Source organism: Phragmites australis, chromosome 19 (assembly GCF_958298935.1).
Source record: "Phragmites australis chromosome 19, lpPhrAust1.1, whole genome shotgun sequence".
NCBI classification, from domain to species: domain Eukaryota; kingdom Viridiplantae; phylum Streptophyta; class Magnoliopsida; order Poales; family Poaceae; genus Phragmites; species Phragmites australis.
The window spans coordinates 9,549,342-9,556,799 of record NC_084939.1 but is presented as its reverse complement, the minus strand read 5'-3'; the positions used below and the strand labels follow the sequence as shown (position 1 = coordinate 9,556,799).

The 7,458-nt window shown below is 47.1% G+C and overlaps 1 long non-coding RNA gene across 1 annotated transcript; it reads left to right on the top strand.

Annotated features, from left to right (window-relative positions):
- The first annotated feature begins 3,660 nt into the window (after positions 1 to 3,660).
- LOC133900662 (uncharacterized) lies at positions 3,661 to 7,458 on the top strand. Its single transcript, XR_009906578.1, has 6 exons — positions 3,661 to 3,838; positions 3,944 to 4,224; positions 4,874 to 4,960; positions 5,128 to 5,199; positions 5,522 to 5,595; positions 5,717 to 7,458. It is a non-coding gene; the product is annotated as an uncharacterized LOC133900662 (long non-coding RNA).

Sequence of the window (7,458 nt, the reverse complement as noted above, 5' to 3'; positions counted from 1 at the left end):
ATGGTTGTGGTTATGGTTCTGGTACAGGGAGTACTAGATAGTTGTGGTTATGGTTCTGGTACAGGGAGTACTAGATGGTTTTGGTTATAGTACAGGGAGTACTAGAAGGTTATGGTGTGCAAGGTGGGGAGCCTTGTATGCTGCGTATTGGACGGTATGGGTTACATTCACTTAATAATTGCTTAATGCTTTTGAGTCCAAATATGTTTTCATTACTCGCATTTACGCAAATTTACCATGCGTTAGCTTATTCTTGATATAAGCCTGCATATCATTACTTTCCTCCACTTGCTGAGTACTCTATGTGCTCACACTTGCTATTTTCCCTACACCATGCGACATGTATGCTGCTGCTCAGTGAGTGAAAATGTTGAAGACTATCAAGACGAGGTTGTGACGTTTTAGGCGTGTGTCTCCCGGTCGGTTGCCTGCGGTGTTGTTGGGCACTGTTGGTGTATCAGGAACCGGGGGTCCCCGAATTCCGAGGCCAGGCCAGCCATTCGCCACATGGCGCCATCCCGCGGAGTCTCTCCCGCAAGGTGAGAAAGATCAAGTAACGGGAGAGGGCGCTCGGGGCCGCAGTCGGTGGCCCCTGAGTACCCCAATTCCCCGATGATCCACGAAATCTAAGTACCGGGAAGAAAATGCTCGGGAAGGAGTACGGTGACCCCCGAGCACCCTAGTCCCCCGACGACCAGGAGAGCTAAGTACCGGAAGAAACGTGCTCGGGGCCGCCGGCGGTGGCCCCTGGGCACCCAAGTATCCCGAGGACCCACCCAAGGAAGTTCTGGGAGAGAGTGCTTGGGGCTGCGTGCAGCAGCCCCCGAGCACTTGGTCGCCCGAGGATCCGTACAAGTGTGCCCGGGAGAGAGTGCTCGGGGAGGTGAACAGTACCCCCGAGCACTCGGTACCCCGACGACCCAGAAAGCCCCCTGGCAAAGGCCCCCGAGGGGCCCACCGATGAGGTGTCAGCCAGTCAAAGGCCCGAGGCCGCATTTAAAGAGCGTGCGTGGACTGTCACCTCCAACTGCTCTCACCGCGCTCAGCGTCAGTTCCTGCCACGCTCTGGCAGATAGGCGTGGGGTTATTAATTGCACGGGTCCCGTCCCGTGCCATCCGGCCCGTCTCAGGATAACGTCGTAAGGACCGAGGCGTTCCGTCTGCCGCGCTGCTGTGGCAGGGGAACAAGACAGGGCGGGCACGCCGGGCCGCTCCGTGGCTGCCCGATGGGCCCTCTCCACGGCGCCCGTTGCCAGGCCATTTATGGTGACGGATGACCGGGCGTGGGACACATTTTCCACCCCCGGTCACTTCGCCCAGAGGAAATGATGACGCCCTTTCCATTTATGGTGTCTCGGAACTCGTGCCCCCCTCCTGTTCGGGGCACGTTGCTGCCGGCGGGTATTTAAAGCAGCCTGCGGCACAGAAGAAAGTAGCGGAATGCATCTCGAAGATATCTGGAATACATCCTTGAATGTATGGGAAAAAGAGAGGACACACAAGCATAGACAAGAACACAGCGCAAGAGAAACACGGCTGAGAAGTGAGCAGCACGAGACAGGCCGAAGAGCAAAGAGCCCCAGTCTCTTAGATAGACCAAGATTCTTGTAACCAGCAACATCCTTGAGGGACTTCCTCAGGACAGTTATAGTATCCATACAGGAGTAGGGTATTACGCCCCCGTACGGCCCGAACCTGTCTAAATTCCGGTGCATTTACTTCTTTTTGCACTAGGTCATCTCCACCACCACCGGCCGTTGCATTCATTCCCATTTATTTCTCCCACGAACATATTCAGGATCATCCCCCCGGCCGAATCTCTAAAAAGGGGTCTCTCGGGATCCCTGCGACTGGAGTTAATCCTCCGACAGGCACCAGTGCTTTTGTTCCACTGCAGATATCTTTATAGAAGATAATATATGTCAATTGCTGTAAGAATTTAATGTTTATTTAATAGAAGTATTGCTTTTGTTACTTCACCTGTGACGTCCTTATGTGTGTTGAACATCCTGGGTACACATAAGCCGCATCTGGTTTTGGCCGTTAAAACCGGGTGTGACATGCTCCCTCCCTCACTCCCGTGCTCCCTCTCCTCCAACCGGCCAAGCACAAGGGAGCACACACCTCTCTCTCATTCCTCCTTCGATTTCTCTCTCTAGGAGCAAGACCAAGGTATGCATGCGGTATCCAAGCGTTCCTTAGCTCCTATGCTACTCATCCATCCAATTCGTTTTTGTTTTCATGGAGGAATCGAGTTGTTCTTGAATTCTTTATATGTTCTTGAGTTTTTGGAGCAAAATGTAGTTGTGGACAAATTTGAGCGATGAAGTCATGTTGCTAGGTTGATGAGTGAGTTCTAGACTCCTTGAACCATCTTTAGCATGTTTCCCTTAGGCTTGGAGAGGTTCCCGGGGTAGTTCGGGGAAGGAGTTTGGATAGCGTAGACCGCTTTGCATCAGTTAAGCACCGATCGTTGGCAGCTGTTGGCTTAAGCACTTACCGTACTCACCACATGCCGGTCTAAAGGTAAGGCGAGCCGAATACCTTTGTAGATGTGATCATTCGGGCCTGAACATCGACGGTGTGAGCGGACAGGCTTGGAAGAGGTATCTAGTTTGCTCCGGAAGTAGTTCTAGATACCTCCGCGCCGAGCGATGCATGTATCAAATGGTTGGTGTTTATTGGGAAAGGTTGTCACGAGTACCTCTTGTGTGCACTTTAGCGGGTGGCACAAGCCGAATGGTTCTCGTATCGTGTGGGTAAAGGAGTATCCCCTGCAGGGTGTAAAAACTTTTTGAAATGCCGCGCTCTCGGTCATGAGCATGCCTTCTGTCCATGCGCACCATCGTAGAGTTCCGTGGTAGATTGTGGTTGGTTATGTTGGTTATGGTGGAGATGGTTCGTGTTATGTGTATATTCGTTATGGTTCCAGTTACAATTATTTACAATTGGTCTATGCTGGGTACAGTGGTATTGTTGTTAGTTAAATTTAGGTGCTCACATATGTATGTGTCAAGTTGCTTTTGCATGGAAATTTTACTTAACCATGTGGTCGTTTTCTTCCTAACATCCAAATGCATGATCCTTAGAGTCCGACTAATTATAAGTTTTTCATTATGGATTAAGTCTTGCGAGTACCCTCATACTCAGCTGTTCTATAGGTTTTGCAGGTGAGGAGGAGTTGATCTTTGGCTACTTCACACCTACCAAGGGTGGTGATGGGCATGAGTAGTGCATCGTACTCTGTTGGCGTGCTTTTATGATGGAGCCTAAGGTCATGTGGCTCCATTCTGCTTTTTTTTATAGTTTTAGTCTCCCACTGTATAGTTTATTTTGCAGGTTAGGAGTTGAGCAGGTTTTATTCTCCTTCTACCTCTCTTTTACTGTAAATTGTAATAACTTGTTGCATGCTTAAGAATTTATAATGTAATTTAATTATTTATTTTTTCTTAAACTGTGTTGTGATGCTATATGTTATGAAGGCATATATATTCCGATCCTAGAAATAAACACGTGTCAAGACTATCAAAATAGTATTCTGGTTAATCGAGATTGTAATTATGAATAATAATTCTTCTGTTTGGACGGTTCCTCGCTGCCCCCGGTGCCGTCGCCGCCCGAACCCCCCCCCACTCCCACGGGCACCCGCCTGTCCCGCTCGCTCCCTCCCTCCGTCTCTCTCACTCTCTCTCTCTATCCCTCACTCCGTGCCGGCCTGGGCGGGGTTCGTGCGGGATCTACCTCCGTCGACTCCGTATCCTATGCTGGCGGCGGACGGCATGCTGGAGATGGACGCGGTACTGCTCGTGGAGGAGGAGATCCGGAAGCTCGACGAGAAGTGAGTAGATATTGCCGCTTGTACCATCGCCAAGGCCGTGCGCCTCCTCCCTGCTCGTGTTACTTATGCTTCTTGCCCTCACCGTATCATCCACCTGGAGCGCAGAAGAGGAGGCGACCATGGTGTACGGCAGGCCAGTGTTGGGTGGCATCCAAGACGCGCCAGAGGGGCGCTAGAACGACCTCCACGTCCTCGACCTCGCCCGCTTCGCCGTCTCTGAGCACAACAAGAAGGCCGTCAGCAATAATCGCAGCACGTAATTGCTCCACCTCCACTTCAAACCGCGATGCAACGCGCCCCAGTGCCGCCTCCTCGCCGACCCCGGGGACACCGACGAAGATGACGCCAGGGTTGCCGGCCACCCGATGCCGCTCGCAGACATCTAGGTACGTATGTTCAGTGACGCACACATGCTTGTCGAAATGCTGCTACGGTGTGTCCTAGTCTGTATAAGCTGTTATGCACCGTGTGTTTGTGTAATTGCCGGTGTCCTATACCACGATGAGGACCTGGTACATGGTCATACGGAGGAATTTTTTTTTTACAAAAATAATCAGACGAAAAATTGTTTAAGAAGAAGGCGAGGATGGGGTGTGTGTAATGCACCTCGTGTGCTTGTGTGATGGACCTTTTCTGTACTTCTATCTGCAGCTGTAAGACTCTAGGATTAGTTGCCAGCTAACTCCATCTACTACTGACATCTCGAGCTCTCGCCTATCATGCTAAAAGCAAACTTTGTGGTTGAGTGAAAGTTATACTGTTTAGGAACTATTCGGTTGGTTTGCTAGAAAATGGAGGCATATGAAACAAGTACCACCGAGCATCAGCTTGATACATATTTGTGAAACCATTGAAGCTTCACAATGTGGGACATGAAACTCTTGCGTATATTGTTTGATTAACTAGGAAATAAATAATTTGCCAGTTTTGTTATACGGTCGAATTGGAATGCAGAGAAGATGGGACCATTGTTTTATTAGATGATTTATTTCCCCAAACTTTTCTGAGGCTTAAGGATGTTATTTTGTATGGTAGGACTGCAAGGAGTTTCATCAAGCTAAAGATGGTGATGGATGGGTTGAACAATCGTTTCAACCCGTTCTATTTGGGATGCTGCACAAGGTAAACCCTTGATAGCGGTAATGAAGCTCTTGCTCACTTTTCAGGAAACAAAAAATGATATGTTCATGTTGTACCTTTTTAGAGCACTTGTGCTTAACCTATTGAACATAGGACCCAGCCATCACAAACGTGTTGTGACTGACATGGTATTGTGTAGTGTTTTTCAGCCAGATTTACCTCATGCATATGTTTGCGCGGAAAGCTACATATTTGATGTCACTGAGTGGTTCAACTGTCAGGTGATTCAGATTTTCTTTGATGAAAATTCAGATCCATTCATTAATATTTCTATCAAACGTTTGCTTGTTCTGCATGGAAGGCTCGTTACTCTTAATTTGTTATCTTAAGTACTTTCATGTTAGCACATACTACATATTGTATGCTCATAAGCATGGAAGGGTCATTACTCTTAGTTTGTTATCTTAAGTACTTTCATACCAGCATGTATTCTACTTTTTGAGAAGAATGGTCTTACCCTTTGTTTGCCTCTTGCATGATTATGTTTGCATGCCTCCCTAGGCCTTTATTTGTTTTACTTTTTTGTGGGGATTAATTTTTTAGAAGAAGAGCAAGAGGCACGCACGGTGGCAGAGAATAAACGTCTTCGGTTTGGCTGGGTGACAAAAGATTTACATGTAAGCAAGCTTTTTTTTTAAAAAAAAGTTGGTTGCTGCTTGTCAAATCGACCTTCATTTTCATAACACCGCTCGGGCGATGCATGAGGCAATGTTCAGCTAACTTCTGGCATGCTCTCAGAAACTGCTCGACAAAATGCCTACAAGGAGCACCACCAATTCTAGGAGTAGATGTTGTTTGCTGCCAAACAGGCTCACAGCACGTTTGCCGTTGCGCAGTACGAGCCAAAGGTATTATTGTTTCTTGCATTGTGAGCAGGTGAGTCCAATATACGTAATTCAAGATCATGGCTCATGTTTAGTACTGGAGTCAGAATTTTGTTTTTTTTCTTACTGCAGCTACTTGTCATAACTCATGTGCTCAATCTGTACTATTTGTCTTGGTGTTGCAACCTAATCAGTACGGTGACTACAGTTCTGAAAATGTCATGTTTAGTTTAAACTACAAATGTAAGACAAGTTGTTCATGCCCCTGCTGCGTTTCCCATCTTTTGTGGATCCATTTATACATAATAATTAAATTACAGCACTTTATCGAAATAACCGTGCCTTTTTCTTTCTTTGCACTCGTGCATGCCTTTTTCTTAATTTTTTTTAACTCCGGACCCGTCCCCAACATCTTCATTGGAGACGTAAATGGGTGCATCCCACGCCGCCCCTCTGGGAATCGAGCGTGGATGGCTCAGGGGCTTGAGCTCCTTGCTCTCCCCGTCATAGCCAACCGAGTCCCAACTCGGATGCCGTACATGCCTTTTTCTTCCCAACACCTATTTAACTAATTAAGATGTATTTTCGGTGTTGTGATCTACTCCCTTCGATTGTAAATGTAGGTCATTTTAGACTTATGCACAAGGATTAAGAAATATAGATCAAATGACCTTGTTATCTCTTATTTATTCTGCATTAGAAAAGATAACTCATTAATTTGTGAGAGTGATATCATTTATTAAACAAAGGTAAGAAGGCAACAAAAGAGAAAAAAGTGCATAGAAGTTTGAGAATAACTTATATTTAAAGAATAGTTGAGGAGGCTAAAACGACCTATATTTATAATCAGAGAGAGTATTTAATAACAAATTAAGATGTCACGAGTACAAAGAAAGCTGTATTTTCTTTTGTATCAGGCGCAGGAAGCCCATGCATGCGCTGTCGCCTACGGCGCGGTACCGCCAGTCAGCCCACGACACAGGAGCGACAAACAACAGACAGGTAGACACGCCTCCCCTTCCCTGTCTCCATGTCTCCGATGATCCCATCAACCACCGTAATTATACTCCTTGCCTAATTCTTGTCCTCCTTCGCTGCACCACTTATCAGTGGAAATTTTGAAATCGTGCTGATGCCACTTACTGCTGGTGGAGGAGCTGCTACTTATCAGTGGAAATTTTAAACTTGCACGCACATGATGGTCATGCTAATTTTTTATTAGCTCCATGCCTCACACAGGAAGTTTTGCATGGTTTTGGATAGAGTCTGTAGTGATTCAGAGTTAAATAATTTTCTTAGGGATTTTACATTTTTTTCATTCTGATATAATTTTGCATGGGTTTTGTCTTTCACCTGATCATAGGGTTGAACGTTGCTATCCTAAATCTGTGGACGATGGCTCACCCTGAGTTGCCTTCGAGGAAAAAAAATGTACTCTATTGATATATTGGGCGTTGGATTTTAGAGCCGTGCGACGCACGGGCACTAGTAAAGAGCGTCAATTCTATGGAACGTCGCCATTTGGTTGGTTGCCGTCCGATGGGAGCTGGCGATGACACAGAGCTGTCCGATTCTTCGGTTGAGTTCGCTCGCCCATTCGAGAAGGCGCTGCCGCCTACTGCGCTCTTTGCCGCCACGTTGAGAGGCCCGGCAGCG